General features: G+C 38.9%; 1 protein-coding gene across 8 annotated transcripts in view; it reads left to right on the forward strand.

Annotated features, from left to right (window-relative positions):
* znf536 (zinc finger protein 536) overlaps positions 1–18,722 on the forward strand; it is a 486,877-nt gene that overhangs the window by 172,610 nt on the left and 295,545 nt on the right. Inside the window, exon 1 of one of the 8 annotated variants that reach the window (XM_062961830.1) lies at positions 7,131–9,653. The exons of the other annotated variants lie outside the window; for them this stretch is intronic. The gene's annotated coding sequence lies outside the window, so the exon portion shown is untranslated. Of the gene's footprint in view, positions 1–7,130; positions 9,654–18,722 lie in introns of those variants that run through there. 8 annotated transcript variants of the gene reach the window in all.

Here is an 18,722-nt window from a genome sequence, read left to right on the forward strand (position 1 = left end):
TCCAGTGGAGATTCCCATTGAACATGCAGAACTCTCCCATTCTCAGAAAATGTGGAATCCCCTATGTCTTTGGAGGTCTAAGGCTACCACCTGTGTTTTTTTAGCAGCTGTGTTAGGAATGTATGATAAATGCATGATATATATTTTTAAATTATATTATTGCCATAAATTTGATTGTGATTTTTTCCTTGTAAGAAAAAACAGTGGATTTATTATCAGCCACAAAATTAGCAGAGCCTTTGCCAAGTCCTGACTCAAAGAAGACACCTGTGCTTTCAAAGCTACATAAAAGAGGGATGACTTCAACTCTCACAAAGTTAGCAAGAAGCTCTGCTTTGCTAAGTTTCTTGTTCACATTGCAAGTATAGACAGCATTCCTCTTCACAGCAGGATGCTCCCAATTCTATAAGGAGACTGGGAAACAAGATTACATATTAGTTTATCCTAGTAAACTAAGTAAGGCTGTAGTATTCAGGATTTTCTTAGAATGTTACATGTCAATCCAGCGTGCAAATCAGGAGTAAATAATATTTTCATCTGATGATTAAAAATCAGAAATAAATACAGTGTCCTGTTGTGTTCAGATAGATGAGTTATGGAAGCAATTTTTAAACTGGGATACTGAGGCATTGAGCCACAGTGAAAACTAATATAGTAAAATGTTTATCAGTGATTAAAGTTTACAAGGCAGAGATTTTCAAATTCAAACTGAAAAGCAGCTTGCAAGTATTTTCACAGAAACACCCAGAGAAGCTTACTATTGTTGAACACAGTACTTCTCCATTTGTTGACATATTTTATACATTATTTTGTTTGTTTATTATTGCAGTCATAGTGAATATGGGCAATGGTTTCTAAGTGTTCATAGAATCATAGAGTTGGAAGAGACCTTGTGGGCCATCCAGCCCAACCCCCTGCCATCAAGCAGGAAAATCACATTCCTAAGTCAGAACAGGTACATCTTTTAAGTGTAACTCCAGCCACACACACACACACACACACACACACACACACACACACTGGATGGCATAGAGATGGGCCCCTGTGATGTTTGCTTTTCTGTCTGTGCTTCTGTTCAGAAGATTTCCCTTCACTCTCTGTCCCTGTGAGAATTGGATTTTGGAAAATGTGGCTTGTTGTGGAAACAAGGATTGAAGATAAAGCTTCAGTGGAGATCCCTTTTCCCCATGATAATAACTCTTCCAGGAGTGGATTTCCCTTCCTTCTGAGGGGCAGATTCCGCTCATTTCCTGTTATAACAGCTCCGTTCTTAGCTTTGAGTTGTTTGTAAGTCAGATATTTGTAACTTGGAGGTGGCCTGTATATAAATTGTGGGGATGGGATGGAGGGACAACTATTAAACCACAGTAATATTAGAAGCAAATAGTCAAAACCCGGGTAAAAAGTACATAAAACACAAAAGATAAAAACATTATCAACACTATTCCACTGTATGATTAAAGAAATTGCTGAAAGACAGGCTAAATAAGAAGGTCTTATAAATAAACTAGCTGTGCCCTGCCATGCATTGCTGTGGCCCATTGGAATTGCACTGAATATCTCCGGGTTTTGGGGTTTTTTAGGCCCTGTGGAGGTTCATGACGTGATATTTTGTGGTTTCAACCTCGAGGCCTGGTTGATGGATTGTGTTGTGAAATTTCAAGGTTGGGGGGTGTTCAGTTTTGTTGTTTTGCCCGGTGGCAGGATTCCATCACTCTTTTATATATATAGATAAGAAGGTCTCTTGGTAGAGAAATAGCACTGAGGGGACAAACTGGAAGAGAATGCCATCGCTGGAACAGCCACTGAGAAGGATCTCTCCCCTGTCCTCACCTGAAATGGTGGCGGGTTGAAAAGGAAGACCTCTCTGAAAGACCTCTCAGAGGCTGCATCGACACTGCCTTATATCCCAGGATCTGATCCCAGATTATCTGTTTATTTCAGATTTTATGGTAGTAGAGACTCATATAATCCAGTTCAAAGCAGATAACCTGGGATCAGATCCTGGGATATAGGACAGTGTAGATCCATCCTGAGACCTTGGGCAGGCTTGTATAGACATGAACCCCATCTGTGTAAGGTAAAAGCGCATGGAAGAAAGGCAGTGATCACATGAATTCCACCCCTTCTTTTGCCGTTCATGTGGGAGTGAAAAAACACCCTTTATGCCCGTTTGGAGTATTTTTACCCCACTCTTCAATCTAAAAGGCTCTGATAGTGGTTTGCAAACTGTTCATTTGACTGTTCCTTGTCCTCAGTTTTAAAACTAAATAAGAGATGACACAGAAGGACAAGGGGTTGGCAGTGGGGGATGAAGTCTAGCAAATAGGGTCTACTCATCTTCCCCTCAAAGGCCAGTGTTGGGACAGTAGGAAAGCCTTTCATCAGCTGCTGGGTCTATTGCTGTTGTTGTTTTTGTTATGGTACTAGGTAGGGTCTCATTCTCAGAAGGCTGGTCTTCATGAGAAGAGAATAAGGAAGGAAGGGAATATAGTGCGTTTCTTCTCCCCATGTCTTCTCTATTTCCAAGTACCTGAACATTGGCCACAGTTTGGATCCATTTGATCAATCCATCTTTGCCAGATCTTCTCATCCAAGAGGCGCAAAGGTCATGATTGCACATTGTGGGATGGGCTGATTCAGGAATTTCATCCGTTTTACCAGATAGGATAGTGATATTGAACCCAAGAAGCCTTGATGTTATGGGACACTCGACCCTTCTCCAGACTCTGCAACCAATGTGAGATAGAGTTCTTTGTAAATATAGTGCTTATCGTATTTTCACAGCAGGCTCCTGAGGGAGCCACTCCTTGCCCCTCTGAAGCTTATCCAATAGCATTTAAGGGCCATTTAAACATGCATAAGCAGGTAACAGCTATTTTTTTAAATCTTGGAAATGTAAATGAAACTTGCTATTATTGACCTATATTCTTTTTCCTTGGTATGTAAGTATATGTGCACAGGAGCCAGGACTGGTGTTCCGCCAACTGAAACAATGTTCATGAAATGTATTAAAAGTCTGTTAACGCGTATTAATATATGTATAATCTACTCAGAAATATATGCCCACTTGGAGAGAAATACCTTTAGCTTCGGTGGGACTTGCCCCCAGTTAAGTGGCTGTAGAATTGTAGCTTAAGAGAAGAAAACCTCTGTAATAGGTTGAGTAGCTATAAAATAAAGTAATTTTATTATTATTGGTATATAAACTTGTTGGGGGCCTGAAACACAAAGCAGCTGGGCAATTTAGCTAGCTCCTGGATCCAATTAAGCCAATCTATGTTGCCGTGTCCACAGTAGGGGGAATGGCCATAGCTGGGAAGCCAGGGCATATTGCTTTGCTACATACCTGTGGCATGTTCGTGATGCGATACTGTAGAGATGGCCGAGACGTTAAATCAGCTCATTACTGCTTTTCTTAAGACAGATACTTCAAGTCTTTTCACATATATCTGGGATTCCTAGTTAAACCTGTTTTTTTTTCTTTCCTAAAGCAGCTTTCGCAATTCATGCCACTGGAGGATTTTAATGTACTTTACCATTAGCACATGCCACTGATTAGTGAATTGTGTGAGCAGAGAGGAAAGACGAATGCTTATTCTAAACTAATCCATCAGCCCTCAGTTAAATGATTTCTCAAATTATGATTCACTTTTTATTTTGCGATAATTATTGGATCTTGGGCAATTTTGTTTGCTTGTCTACTGATCTTTCCATGCCATGTCATACATGAGGACATGTGAAGCTTCAGAGTTGGTCAAGATAGCAGAAATTCGTAACGAGGAAGAACATGTTTGATTCAGGAGACTTTAGCATTTGTCTAATTAAATGGAGAAGGGCCAGATTCTATGCCTTTCACTCCTCTCTCCCCAATGCTGATTTAAATGAGTGCAAATTACATTTGCAATTTGAACCCAGTTTGCACCAGTTCACATAAGCCCAGTACAAGAGGGAAAAGAGGAAGGAAGAGAGAGAAACTGGGACATTTTAAAGAGCTGAAAAGTGGGACAACAGAGGATTAATTGGCACTTTCTCCCAGATTTGGACACTTTGACTTTCAGAGCTGTATTTGACACAATGGGTTGCAAGTAGCAGGTGGGTCATTATTTTGCTTAATTCCCCTCCCCCTCACACACAAAATAGTTGACATGTACCATTTTATTTAATTCAGGATTTAAAGAAATGATTGTGGGAGAAACCAGAATGCATAGACTCATCTATCCATGACTAGGGTCTGAGTTCTTACTTTAAATCATGTGTATTCAACCATATTAATGTTGAATGAGCATATGCCACCTTTTATTTCTAAGAGGTTCCTCATGTTTTAACACCTATATGAAGGACGGTACAACATGATACATCCTAGCTGGTAATATTTATATTTGTTGCATTTGGTTCATTTTCAATTTGGTTTCCACCCTCGATAAAGGTGACAAAAATGATTGAGGATCCTTTTTCTAAAATGCTTGGGATCAGAAGTATTTTGAATTTCAGAGCTTTTTTAAAAAATTAAAATATTTGCATATACTGTACTTAATAAGATATCTTGGAGATGGGACCCAAGTCTAAACATGAAATTTGTTGATGCTTCATATACCTGAATCATCACATTGCCTGAAGATAATAGCATATGCAATATTTTTTGATCATTTTGTACACAAAATAAAGTTTGTGCAAATTGAGACATCAGAAAGCAAAATTGTCTATCTCAGCCATCGATGTGGATGAAGCATTTCAGATTTTGGATTCTGATATAAAGGATAGTCAATCTGCAATGTGAAAATCCACGCGGCAATGTTTTATCCATTACTGTGCTGGCCATCAATATTTGTTCTTAACCAGAATAGGAAGCCAAATCTTGTGGGTTTTTTCCATTTCGCCAGAGGGGAAAAAAGAATAATAATATAGCAGCACATTAATATTCTGAATTGCTCTTTTTTATGTGTTTATTTTTAACAACCAACTGTACATTACTTTGTAAAAGAAAGAAAGAAAAAGAGGGTCCCCAAAAGCTGTGTAATTGCTTTTTAATTTCAAATTCCAGTCTCTTTGTGTTGTATACAAAGGTAGTATATTTCTGTACTTATTGTTCACAACGCTCTGTGTTTAAAAAAACCCCGACATTCATTTCAAGAAGCTGTTATGGTATTGATTTTGGTAAAGACTTCCATTAACTGACCAATCTAAATCTCATAAGTGATGTCAGGATAGTTATGCATTTGCTTGGTTCACATAGTCAGCCATTATGTTAGAATGCAGGCAGTGTCGGAATATGGCTGTTAAATTATTTCTAAATACCGAACCCTGAACAGCTTAACAGTTCCGCAGTTTGAGACTGACACAGAAATGACAATCTGCCACCTCTTTGTTTTTTAAATATTAACATTGTATTGGGATAGTATTTTTGGAGTGAAAACCTGTGGCACGAGAGGATAAGTGATATAAACAAAGGCAGCTGGGCTGCATGAAATAATGGAACAATAAGGCCCTTACAGCCGTTCTCATCACTCCAGTATGTTAATTAGCATTCTGTTGTGGCCGCAACCCTGAAAACATGTAATCTGTATTGGTGCACTGTACAGCTGTGAACACACATTCTTTTTGTTAGTCCCTGGAGTTCGTCTTGCCATTGGCATATGTGTCGAGGCCAAAAGTCAAACCATCCCCACTAAACTACCTAGTTGAGAAGCATCATCTATCCTATCTCTTTTGATTGTTTCCCCTTTTTATTATTAGCCTACAATGACATTTACAGACAGCTATCTTTTTCATACTTTATGTGATTTTCCTTTTAGGAATAGTTCAGATGAGTGGCAAAGGCACTTTCATGTTCAAGGGTGAAATTGGATAAAGCCTGAAATTTGTACTACAGTCTCAAGAAAGGCAAACGGATCAAGCATGCCACAGGTGGCTGGATTCAAAGTCATACGTGTTCAACTTGGATAAAGACCTTATATAGCCTTCCACTGTCCTAATGTTTCTAAATTACCCAATAAATTGAAAAATCCTGTGCTGAATGCACACATTTATCCAAATACCTGGAGGAGTTTCTTACACTATGTAATAAAATTTAATTTTCTTTCCTGTTCTTGGTTTGAAAGTGTATTTCCTACCCCATTCATACTTTTCTTCTTGGCATCCCATTTAGGTAGCGCTCGTCTCACTGATAGGCTTCACTGCTGACCATTGCTGGGGGCTCGAAATTGGGCCAAAAGAATGGGCTGGCACTTTTACATGTAAACTATGTAGCATGGTTTTTGTTCCTGTGTTATAAATGTCATTTCTTAATTGTTTATATCATACAAAATAGCACAATTACAATATGTAACAAAATTTGAAAAATTTTCTGTTCCTGGTTTGAAAGTGTTATTTCCTGTTTAATTATGCCATCTTTATTTTGAAAGTAGTTGTTTATACTCCAGATACCTCATTTTTGTGCCTGCCACAAACTATATTAAATTGGTTGAGACTCGATGAGATATTCATTGAAAAACTATTGTAAAATGTGCTTCAGGATGTCCCTCCCGCAAAAACAAAGTTTTCGCAATTTATTAAACTGTTCCCATGTTTTTATGATTGAACCAATTAGGAAATAACATTTATAACCCAGGAGCAAAAATTATGTTACACAGTGTTATCAGAACTCCCAGGGGCTAGCTTTTTTTCTTCTGTCCATTTCTGCAGGTGTTTCTGTCAGGTCATTTCTGTGGGTGTTTCCCTTCTCTTTAACCTTGAAATATTGGGTGGGTTGTCAAAACAGAAGGAAAACCCTTGTCCACATTCAGAAAGATCCATGGTTCAAGAAGGGTTTATGTCCCATGTCATCAAGGCAGTGATGGTGCTGTGCACATGTTTAAACCAGTTGTGACCAGACATAGACCTTGTCCTTTGGGAACTTTTGTCATTCCAGCTGCTCCCAGATTGTGCCCATGATAGTCTTAGTGATGAGTGCAATAAGCCAGTCTCTTAAGGTCTGCTTACTGGACTGTTTCTTATTTCCTGTGGTTACACTACGTAACATGGTTTTTGTTCCTGGGTTATAAATGTCATTTCTTAATTGGTTCTATCATACAAAATAGAAAAAGTTTATTGAACTGCAAAACTATGGTTTTTTGTGGTACATCCTGTTATAGCACATTTTGCTCTAGTTTTTCAATGAATATCTCATCATCGAGTCTCAACCAATTTGTGGCACCCACAAAAACGAAGTGTCTGGAAGATAACTACTTTCAAAGTAAGTGATGCACAATTAAATAGCAAAATAACACTTTCAAACCAGGAACCAAAAATTTTCAAATGACGGTAGAAATATTCATAACTTCAGCCTCCCAGGTGTTTTAGACTTCAACTCCCAGAAATCCCAACCAGCTTATTGGCTGTTAGGAATTGTGGGAGCTGAAATCCAAAATACCTGGAGAGCCAAAGTTTGCCCACGGCTACACTAGAGCCTGGTTAATTGAAGCAAAGTATCTCTTTTCCAGGAGGGTTGATGGGTACCTGAGAAAATACTGCCTGTTGGCAGTTCTGTGCTTATAATCCAGTACCATACAGGGCTTTCAAAGAGTGTAGGATTGTTAGGAATAGGAGTGAGATACCTTTTCCTTGCCCTTGTATTGTTTCTCACCTCCATATTATAATGTGTGCTTCTTTGCTGTTGCAAAAAGGGGAAGAAATGTTCTCGGGTTTTTTGGGCTTTTTTGTTTGTTTTGCTCTTGCAACTGCAATGGAGTTCTGGTGACTCCATGAACCTGGAGATACGTTCATATCTCCTGGATTTGAAGGAATTGAACAAGAGTGGCAAACTCTCTTATGATCGCATCTGAGCATCCTTTTATGATCAAGCACCAGATTTAAAGTGGGAGGAAATGGCTGAGATAAATTAACTTGTGTTTGCTGTCAGGTGCCCAAGCTTTTCAGTATTAGAAGACATTGAGAAAACAGAATCCACAGACCCCATTGAAGGAAAGTATTTTAAAAAATGTCTACAGGATACCATGTTGTACCATCCAACCAAGTTTCCAGATACTTGGTCTTCCTTCTGTTTAATTTTTTATGGATTACGTATATGGAATTCACACACATTCTGCTTGGCCATTCTAGTGGGATCTAAATCCGATCTGCTTCCTCTCTTGAAATGAATGAGGAAGAAGTTCAAAGAGGAGTTTAAAGTTCTGTACTCCTATACAAATTTGTGCACCTAGTATGGATCTTGATTTGACGCTAAGATACAAACCTTTAACAAATTTAATGATCCTCAGGGGATTTATTAAGAGATCAACCATGTAAGGTTACTAGAAAGTTGCTTATTAATATAGCAATATGGCTAGGACTCAGTAAAGTGCAGCAAATATAATCAAATATCAGAAATGTGCAGTGAATTAAGAAGTTGGGTGTATATTATAGAAAACCAACAATAAACTTGCATTGAGCTGTTTTTAGCCAGTTAGCGAAACGTGAGCTCGGTCTTCCCATTTATACCTGAGAAATACAGAAACAAATGTTTATATTCAGAAAAGTTAGATTCTGTTGTTGTAAATTGGAAATAGAATTTGATAATGTATTTTTTTCTTCTGAGGATAAATTTTCACAACAGATAGGCAGTTGTTAGCGATGTGTGCCACCTCCACTTATCACCTCGCAGTGATGATCTTCAGGAATTCCAGAAGGAAGGCAGAAGGAGTATTTTTCCCCCTCAAAAAATAACTTGGTGGTGCTCTTAAGTGAATACCTCCTTTATCCACACTCAGGCGATAAGATTGACAGCTTAGCTCATATTTCTGCGCTAATCTATGTCAAATGTGATATTGAAAAATTGCCCTCCTAGTACAAATAAAATATAGCATTTGAGTCACTGTGGTGATCAAATCTGGTTCTGTTCTTTGTGGATATCACAGAAGAAATGGATTGCTTGGCTATTGTGGCTAGACGTATGTCCATTTGGAAACAAGGACTAAAATTTTTGTGGATGACGCCTAAACTCATCTTTGTTTTATGTAAACCTGGACTTTTTAGTCTGATAATTAGATTCTTGATCACCATTTTCTGCTCCTGTTGAAGGAACACAATGAATGATTTCTGTCTAAAGATTTTATCTGATATCGAGTCTATGGAAGCACTTACAAGTACTCTGATTTTTAGGTCAACCTTTAATATTGTGAGAAAATGAAAAGAAAAGCACCCTGTTTTTAGAGAGTGGAAAATCCGTCAACAATCCTGATGACATTCTGTCTCTTTCCCTCCCTCCCTCTCTCTCCGAATTTCATAGTTTTAAAAGTATGCAATTAATAGAAGGATTTTTTTTCACTCCAGATGTGGCTCTACTATAATAGAGTCTTACAAAAGCTTCAGAAGGGAGAGAGAGGGAGAGGAGAAAAAAATAGCTTGGAACGAATGAGAACCAAATCAAGAGCACACCTGGGTTTGACAAAGATTGCATTTACTGACTGCTGTGCTATCACATTACAGAGAGAGCCCAAGTCTTTGGGAGCAGCTGTAGAGAAAGGGTTGGCAAATCTGCATGCAAATAGCAGTGCATTGTTAACTTAATCAGATGCCTAGAAAAAGATGTGCCAGACCATGAGGGTGATCTATAAACAAGCAGAGAGTCCAGAGCGACTGACTGGGAGGGTGAGGCTGAGCCTTTTTTCAAAAAGGTGTGTCACAAGAGGCTTCCTTTCTCCTTGAGTCAAAATCCTGTGTCTTTTCTCTCCCTCTTTTTTTCTGGAGCAGGTACTGCTTTTCAGCTTGCATTAATTCCAAACTATCTGTCTTTTGATCCCCGTTTCATGAAATACAGTTGAAATGTGAAAAGGCAATGTATACTCAAAATAGCAAGAAAGAATGAGCTGTACTGCTGCACAATTCTTTTAGGTCTGAAAACCAGCTCCTTTTTTAAAAGGCTATTTCTAACGGAGACAACTTCATGTTTACCTCTCTAGGATCATGCTTTTTAAGAGCCACAATATAATTTTAACAGATGCAATAATATGTAACATACCCAGTAGTATATCAGACAAAGAACGCAGCTTGGAAAATACAAAAATAAGAGAGTACTCATTGTCAAAAGGTATGAAGAGAGGAGGGAGAGATGCAGTTGGGGGACGATTCTCTTCTGTTTTATACTTCTACAGTCAAGGTTGTTATTTTCTGAAAGAAACAACATGCCACATCAATTCAAATGATATTACTATTAAAATATTCAGATGTATTGGCGGAAGAAACAAACCGATGTTCAGTTTTAAAAAAAGAAAGAAAAGATCTTCCATAAAATAAAATTAAAAAGGAAGAATGGTGGAAAAACAAAGCAGAAAAAAGGATTGCATACTATAAACTCTAGGCATTCAAAATTAATTCTGGCTTAAAGAGAAGTTTCAGTCACCTGCTACTCATATTGCCTATTAATGCTAATGGGAATATATGGTGAAAATCGACTTCATCTTTAAGTCTAATATCATAAAAAATAAAAGAAGTAATACTATTTAATCACCCACAGCTTAATAGTGCCTCCGTTGTTTACTGCCTTTTCACTAATTGCTCTGTACTAATGTGTTTTTGTGTGATTTCCAGTAGTGCTAAAAGAACAGAGATCCATAACCAATTAAATATAGTGTTTTATGTTAAAAATATATCTGTTGCTGCCTACAAATGAGCAGAAGAGTTCATGGGGTGTATATTTTTTTAGGAGGAAGGGAGAGGGTTCGCATGAGCATAATTTTAAAGTCATGGGTATTTCATGTTGTATCTTTCCCCTCCACGGCAACATGGGGATATTTATGAACAAGGAACAAACTGAAGGAACTCTTTTCCATTCTTCTACCGTAATTAGCTTATGCATTTATCTATACTATAATATTTATATATGATTCAGCTCCATCTGGAACTAGGAAATGTTTATTTCCACTAGCAACAATACTCTAGTGCTGATCAACAATGAAATGAATGGAATCCTAGGTCAATGTCATGCATTGCCTTCTTTGTGTTTTGGAGACCAATAGCTAAATTGATTTCTATGAAACCCCATGTTGCATATACTTCATGGTAGGCGCACAAAATGAGCAAGGTTAATCTTCTTAAAAATGAAAGTACAGGCTATCCCTGAGTTAAAAACATCTGACATACAAATGACTCCCAGTTAAGAACAGTGGTGAGACAACAGGAAGTGAGAGGAATCTCCCCCTCGGAATGGAAATCAATTCCTGGAAGAGTTATTATCATGGGGAAAAGGGGTCTCCAAAGAAGCCTTATTACTAATCCTTGCTTCTACAACAAACCAAATTTTCTAATTCTCACAGGGACAGAAAGGGAGGTGGCATCTTCTGAACAGGGGCACAGACAGCAAAGTAAACCCCACAGGGGTATTCACTCTTCCCGATGCCATCCATTTCAATTTATTTTATCTGCCTATATTGAAGGTTTTAAATTATGGATTGCATCCTGTCAGATAGTTATGGTGTCATATGCTTATGATCTCATAACTTTTTAGTGTTCCCATTTAGGATCATGGCATCAAAGCCATCTGTGATGCCCCAAATGAATCCCAAGCCCACCTTAAAATCCAGGCAGCTGTACCAAGGAATGGAGTTCTGCAAGCAGGGCACTGAATCGCTCTGGATTGTTACCATAGTATGGGGAAGTCAACACAGCACCAAATATACATTTTAAGGCATTGTTAGTGAATCCATATTTGGGTGTCATAGTTGTTGGAGCAGTTTTTTTGTTTGTTCTCAATGTGGCTTGGCTACATGGGTGATGCTAATGAACAGGAGACCTCCAAGACATGTTATGTTACTATAGTGAAACCTGGATTCGAGTCTGATAAGGCAGAAAAGATTGTACATAAATAAGTGTTCAATTCTGGGCACCGCAATTTATACTTGATGGCCATTTATAAATATGTGAGGGGAAGTCATAAGGAGGAGGGAGCAAGTATGTTTTCTGCTGCCCTGGAGACACGGAATAATGGTTTCAAGCTATAGGAAAGGAGATTCTACCTGAGCATTAGGAAGAACTTCCTAACTGTTAGAGCTGTTCAGCAGTGGAACTTTGCCCCGAAGTACAGTGGGAGTTCCTTCTTTGGAGGCCTTTAAGCAGAGGCTGGATGGCCATCTGTCAGGGGTGCTTTGAATGTGATTTTCCTGCTTCTTGGCAGTGGGTTGGACTGGATGGGCCATGAGGTCTCTTCAAACTCTATGATTCTATAAGTCAAATGTTACAGAACAAAATCTTTTAAATACCTCAATGTTTTTCTATTATTAGTATTTTGTTGTTGTTGTTGTTGTTGTTGTTATTAATCAATGCAGTAATCCCTGAAAATATTAGCAATGAAATCAGGGAATCAAAGGATACATTATGCTAGATTGTGAATGAGATATCACAAGATGTTTTGTCTTATACATTTTGATCGGCTGCAAAAAGAAAAGAAAAAAACCCAAGTAACCAATCATATAATTCAATAGTTGTGCACCAAACCCTACTTGACAAGGCCTAGGAACTGTAGCCCTTCTGAGTGAGAACATACTTATGTTATAGAGGGAGAGATAATGAGATCAATTAGAACCACAGTCACTCAACTATAGACAGCTGTTGATGCATAATAATCATCATTAGAGATGGGTGAATATGGGATGTCTGATTCATCAGACAACCTGCAGGTATACGGCAATGATGGGATTTAGTTCCTGAGTACTTTGATTCTTTGAGGGTGGTATTTTATGTTTGGCATTTTCTTTTCTTTTTAAAGTCAGGCACAGATATATGAAATAAACTCAAGACAGAGGTTTGGGTTGCTAAGAGATATATGGATTAAATTAAGAGCTCTGCAAGATTGTGAGAAGGAAGGAAATTTCCTTTCACAGCTACATTGAGTGGGGAGCAAAAGTAGAGAGCATCACTGTAGTATGAAGTAAATCAAGCCCTATGAGCAAAGACAGTGAATGCTAGACACCAGGAACAAACCAGAGGGGATAACCATTACCATTACGGCTTGTTTGAAACTTTCCATTGATATTTGGCTTGCTGCTGTTGGAAACAGAATTCCAGACAAAGTGTGACTTCAATTTGACCTGGGAATAGGAGTACTGGATTTTCAAATCCAAATGCAACACCAAGCGATTTAGAAACCTGCAAGATACAACCTTTGTAGCAAAACTATCAATTCGGTTATAATGCCCTTTGACTTCATATAGTTTTGCATCAGGGAACAAAGATATATTTTAAAGCATCATTTTTATACAGTGAGTGTAATTATTTAGATACTAATAGGATCTGCATAAGAAAGGTCTAGGGCCAAACATACTATTAGGAGCCCCTCCATCCCTCTGTTTTCCCTCTCCTAATATTATCTGATTCTCCCTCCTCTTTGTGCTAGAGGTATTAGCTTGCAGGGAACTTCTGAAATGAATCTGAGGGATACATGAAAGGAAACTGAGACTTGTGTGTTACACACTCCTGCATTACGCTCTGAACAGTGTAACATGGAACCGTTCTGTAGAAATCTGTTTTCCTAAGACCAAATTCTACAGCAAATGAATGCTTGAGAGGTGTACAGAACTTCCCAAAGTGGCTCCGTACCTTCAAGCAGTTCTATGTCATCTCACAATTTCAGCTGCCTTCACTATGTCCTGGTCTTCATCTGCTCCATCAACTTTCCTCCTTGCCCTCAGCATTGCTAGAATATGAGTTCGAAATGCAAGGGGAGTTGGCATTGAATGCACTCATAGCTTGAAAAAAAGGAGAGAGTCCCTTCCCATGCAAGTTAGGCAGAAGCAAACTGTAGCATGCACTCCCATCTTGTATGTCCTTCCTTATTAACACCATTAAGTATTAAGACACCAAACATAAGAAATTATACCAGGAAAAATGTTGTTCTTACTGCAAGTGTGCAGTAAGAATATTGCCCTCCCTTAATACATTAAGACAGACATTCTTTATTTGGGAATAAGAAGTCTTCCTTTTCTGTACTAGACACATCTGTCAAATAGACACCTCATCTTTTCTCGTGAGTAATGGGCCTCATCATTTTATTCAGCACTTTCCATTTATTAAGCAGGCTTTGGAAAAAGTCTTAGCATCCTTGAAGGGGTAAGGTTTGGGGATTTGGTATCCGTAAACCCATATTTTGGGCATATCAAGCATGTACTTGATATGTGGAAGGTGGCAGATTTAGCCCTTAGTGCCTTTATTTGAAACATACAGGTAGCCTGTGATAGTCAAGTTCATTCTGTGAGACCTTGGTTTTAACGTCAGTAGCACTGAGCTAAGTGGACAAGTAGTTTGAGTGTTGTACAAGGCAATTTCCTAAGGTTCCTCCATGTGTCATCTGAGGGAGATCGCTTTGCATAGCTGTATAATCGAGTATCTGTTTTTCACTTTTCGTACATGTTTTGTCTTCCAGTTTATTGAGAGCAAAAATAGAAATGTTCTGAAGATGCACTTTCCTGTAAAGGCAGGTGTCAGCATTTCCCACTCCCTTGTTTCTCCCATTGTCTGCCTTACAGTGCATGTTGCTTGAGGGCAGGTCCTGGTCAGTTTTGCTTGTGTAACTCTAAGGTGCTATACACACCGAAAGCATGATATGTTTAAACCAGTAATAGGGGTCAATGGGCTCAAATTAATCATGAAGAACAGCAGCATAAGATATGTCTGAATAAACAGGGTATTAGAATCAAACACTGTGTATCAAACTTCCATATCACTCAAAAAATTACAAGACTGACTATCTCATTTACTGATGTTGCAAACTCTGAATGAAAGGAACCATGTTTTATCAGTAATTGCAGATGGAGCATTAAAAAAATGCAAGTTGAGAATCCTTTATCTGAAATATACCAGCATAGATATCTAAGATAGTGACACCTTTGTTTTTTGATTGTGGACCCAAAATGTAAAACAAAATCATTTTCAAATTCACACAGATTCTTATAGTGTCACCCAGCAGTGTGCAAACAGAATAACATCTATAAAAAATTGTGTGTGAGAGAGAGATGCCTGGTCCTTAATGATGCTATACATTACCGTTCAATTGTATGCAGACTTTCCCCAGTTTTCCCCGTTGGCCATGCTTTAGAATGTAGCAGTTTGTTTCTGCTGGTGTCCTAGACGAGTCGCATGAATTGGCACAGCAGGAGTCAAGAACCCTTGAAGTGTACTCCGAACTCAGTGTGTGTCCTTGGGCCCTTAATCATTTCTGCGTTCAAGGGCCAAAGCAACGGTTGGTGGCGTCAATGGGCAAACCACTGTTGAAGCCAGCAGAGTTTCCACTTACGCGAGTGGTGGATTTGGTGCTAATATGGAAAATATACTTACGTACTTGGGCGGTTGTTGTAAGGATTAATTAATTAATGTTTGTACAGCACTCTGGATATATAAAGTGCTGCAGAAGTGCTTCGCAATATTATTATTAAGTCCCTGTGCATCACTTATTTACTCTTAATATCTGAACAGACTGTGTTTTTTTTTTTTGCTTTTGCAAACTAATAGATCTGAGGAAGGGAGAGAGATATTGCTATAACTATGGATCCAGGCAACTGCTGAATGATTGTTATACTCTGAGCAGTAATAATCAGGTGTACACTCTCACAAACTGCTGTTATGCAAATATTTGTGCTTGCTAGAAAAAAAATTATTTGCTTTCATGTCCATGTCTGCTACAACTTTCAGTTCTATGAGAATAATGTCTTTCTCATTGGGATAGAGGTTTCATGTTGGTACAACAGGGTAGAACTCGGAAAACTCAATCCTGGGTGTATATTACACTGACATTTGAGTCTGAGATTCTTATAGCTCTGGTCATATGCCTGTGTCCAAGTTCCAAACATCTCCAGGTAAAAGAATCTATGATAACAAGCCAAATAAAGATCTCAGCCTAGTCTAAAGACCCACTACAAATTAAGAGAAGGCAATGCTGGGCTAAGTGAACCAATGATCCGACTTGATGTAAAGCAAATGTCTATCTTCCTATATAGGAATTTTCCCCATTCCCCAATGCACCATTTAGTGATTTTAATGCAAGAATTTTGCCATGTATTTCCATATGCAGTTCCCACTAACTGTACACATTTAAGCATATTTTCCTTTTAAAAAGCACATGCTTGTATTCAGCTGTCCTTATTGTGCATATTTTTATGTGGATCCCCAAATTTGGAGAAGCGGACAATCCAAAGGATATGGTAACCAAAGGAACTGTAGGGATATTTTCTTCCCCATCATATTTTTGAGTATAATTTGAATGTATAATGATCTTAACAAAATTCCCGGCGATTCTCCCTAAATGGGTAATCCCTTGTCAATGTATTGTATATTGGCATTTAATTTTGCCAGATTGTGAGCCGCCCTGAGTCCCTTCAGGTGAGAAGGGCGGGATAGAAATGATGGAAATAAATAAATAAATTCCAGGTCTCTCAATTTGATGTAATGTCTAGTTTTCCAAATTCCGTTGAAGAGGATGGAATTTTAGTAGGAAGCCAAAGAAGGTTAAGACAGAAGGGAGGGGTAAAATTGGAGGAGTTGAAAAGAAAGCTGAAACTCTTTGTTAGTTAAAACAGCAGCACAACAGGGGTTTTCGATAGGCAGTTGAGGAGATGAAAGTCAGGAAAGGGTTCAAGAGAAGGGCTTGATGACCTGCAAGGATGAGAGAGGGCCTTAAAGGGAAAAATACCAGCTGAAAACTGAGCGTTCAGCAGAAAGGGAGAGAGAAGGGTGAATGTAAACTGCTGAGAAATCCTTATGCCTGCTGATAAGAGAGAACAGAAGGAAAGACAAATTTCAGTGAACTTTGCACATGCTCAAAAAGTGCTGACTATAAAAGGGCTGAGCTGCATCCCAACCTCGTAGCACAATTTTTCCTTTGCTGGTCACCCTCAGTTTGATCAGTAATAAAGCTGTAATTTGTATCTCCTGTCTCTAGTGTCTATTTGGGAGAAAAGATACTTGGGACTTTTCTTGGGACAACAAGCCCCAACACTTCTTATCTCCTTTATTAAACCTTTCAAAGAACCTCTGTGGTGAAAGCTGTAGATTAGGTCAAGTAGATTTTAGCTGCCTACTCAGGATTTCCCAGCCTTGTCACCAGTGTAGGTGTTGCAGTATTGTGTTTCACCATGCCTGCTCTCAACCAGGCTTCAGGGCAAAGGAAGGGATCAATTGCCTTCGGCAGTCAGGAGAAAAAGCAGGTCATGTTTGCCATCATGGCAAACCCGAATGCTAGTCACCCGAGCGACTAAAAGGGATGCTCTTTGTGTTTGCTTCTTCCCACCAACAGCAAGCGTGTGCTACGCAACCAGCTGGGGCTTAGTCCTAGGTAGCTAGGAGGGGTGTTGTGGCTGCCAAATGGGGCCCAGACACAGTGTGGATGTACGCAATTAGCAGCGTCTCCCTTCTGTCGCTTGCTTCACTCGGTGTGGGCCCTCCACGTTTTGTACAGATGTGATTTGGGACTGGGATTTTTCTTGTGGCCCATAGATAGCTGCTTTACTTGGAAGCCAAAAGGAGGTTTTTCTGCAGTGGGAACAAATGCAGCTGAGCTAAACTTTTCTCAGCTGGAAGTCACTTTTTGTACATGCCTTGCTTGAGCATCAAGCTACTGCACACACAGAATAAAGAAAGAGTAAGGCATCTGGAACAGAAATGCTCATTCTAATAACTAAGGGAAGGCTTGTCTCAGACTCATTTTCTTGTATGTAGATGTCATTAGAAACTGACACCATTAGGAATTTTCCTCAGTAAATTCCAAGGTATTCAAATACACTTTTTTTTTTCGTGTCAGGAGCAACCGGAGTTGCTTCTGGAGTGAGAGAATTGGCCGTCTGCAAGGACGTTGCCCAGGGGACGCCCGGATGTTTTTGATGTTTTTTCCATCCTTGTGGGAGGCTTCTCTCATGTCCCCGCATGGAGCTGGAGCTGATAGAGGGAGCTCATCCACACTCTCCCCAGGTGGGATTCGAACCTGGCAGCTTTCAGGTCAGCAACCCAACCTTCAAGTCACTTAGTCCACTACGCCATCTGGGGGCTCCATTCAAATACACTGAATTGAATATACATTATAGATTTTTCTCCTTTGAAATGTATGTGACATTTTAAAATCCATCACCCAGAATTTTAAGTTCAAAGTTTGCCAAACAAATATTTGCAAATTGGGACTGAAATACAAGTAGCAAATTCAGGAGTTGGTATTTGACCCCTTCATTGCCATTTGTGCCCCAGTGTTTGAGGGGCAACATGTCTCAGCGTATTTACTTCCAAGCAAATCCACAGATTCCAATGGGACTTAATTCCAGTAAATATTCAGGAGGGTGGAGCCTTAATATACCATTCAAGCACCGAATAACACTCAGTGTTCAGTCAAGACTTTATTGAATCTTCACTTCAGATTTTGTCACATCTTAGATGGGATGTTAGGTTTTAAATGTTATAAGTTTCACTGAGTTTCAGTACATACTATCACTGAATTTATATATTATAAATTATAAGCAATATAATTATAAGCAAAACATTCATTTTGCATTGCCAAGTGAATTCCCTTCTATTTAATCAGTGGAAGGGGAAGACAGGTCACCAAGCAGAAGCCTAGATAGGAACAATGATAAATAGAAATAGGAAGAAAACAAAGAGATCTGTATGCAGTTTTGTTACATTTTAGTTGCTTAGTGAATGTGTACAAAAATATTTACATTTGAGAAATGTGTCCTAAGATACAAATGGCAGAGTGAGACAGTGGGAAGCTTGCA

Source organism: Anolis carolinensis, unplaced genomic scaffold (assembly GCF_035594765.1).
Source record: "Anolis carolinensis isolate JA03-04 unplaced genomic scaffold, rAnoCar3.1.pri scaffold_9, whole genome shotgun sequence".
NCBI lineage: Eukaryota > Metazoa > Chordata > Lepidosauria > Squamata > Dactyloidae > Anolis > Anolis carolinensis.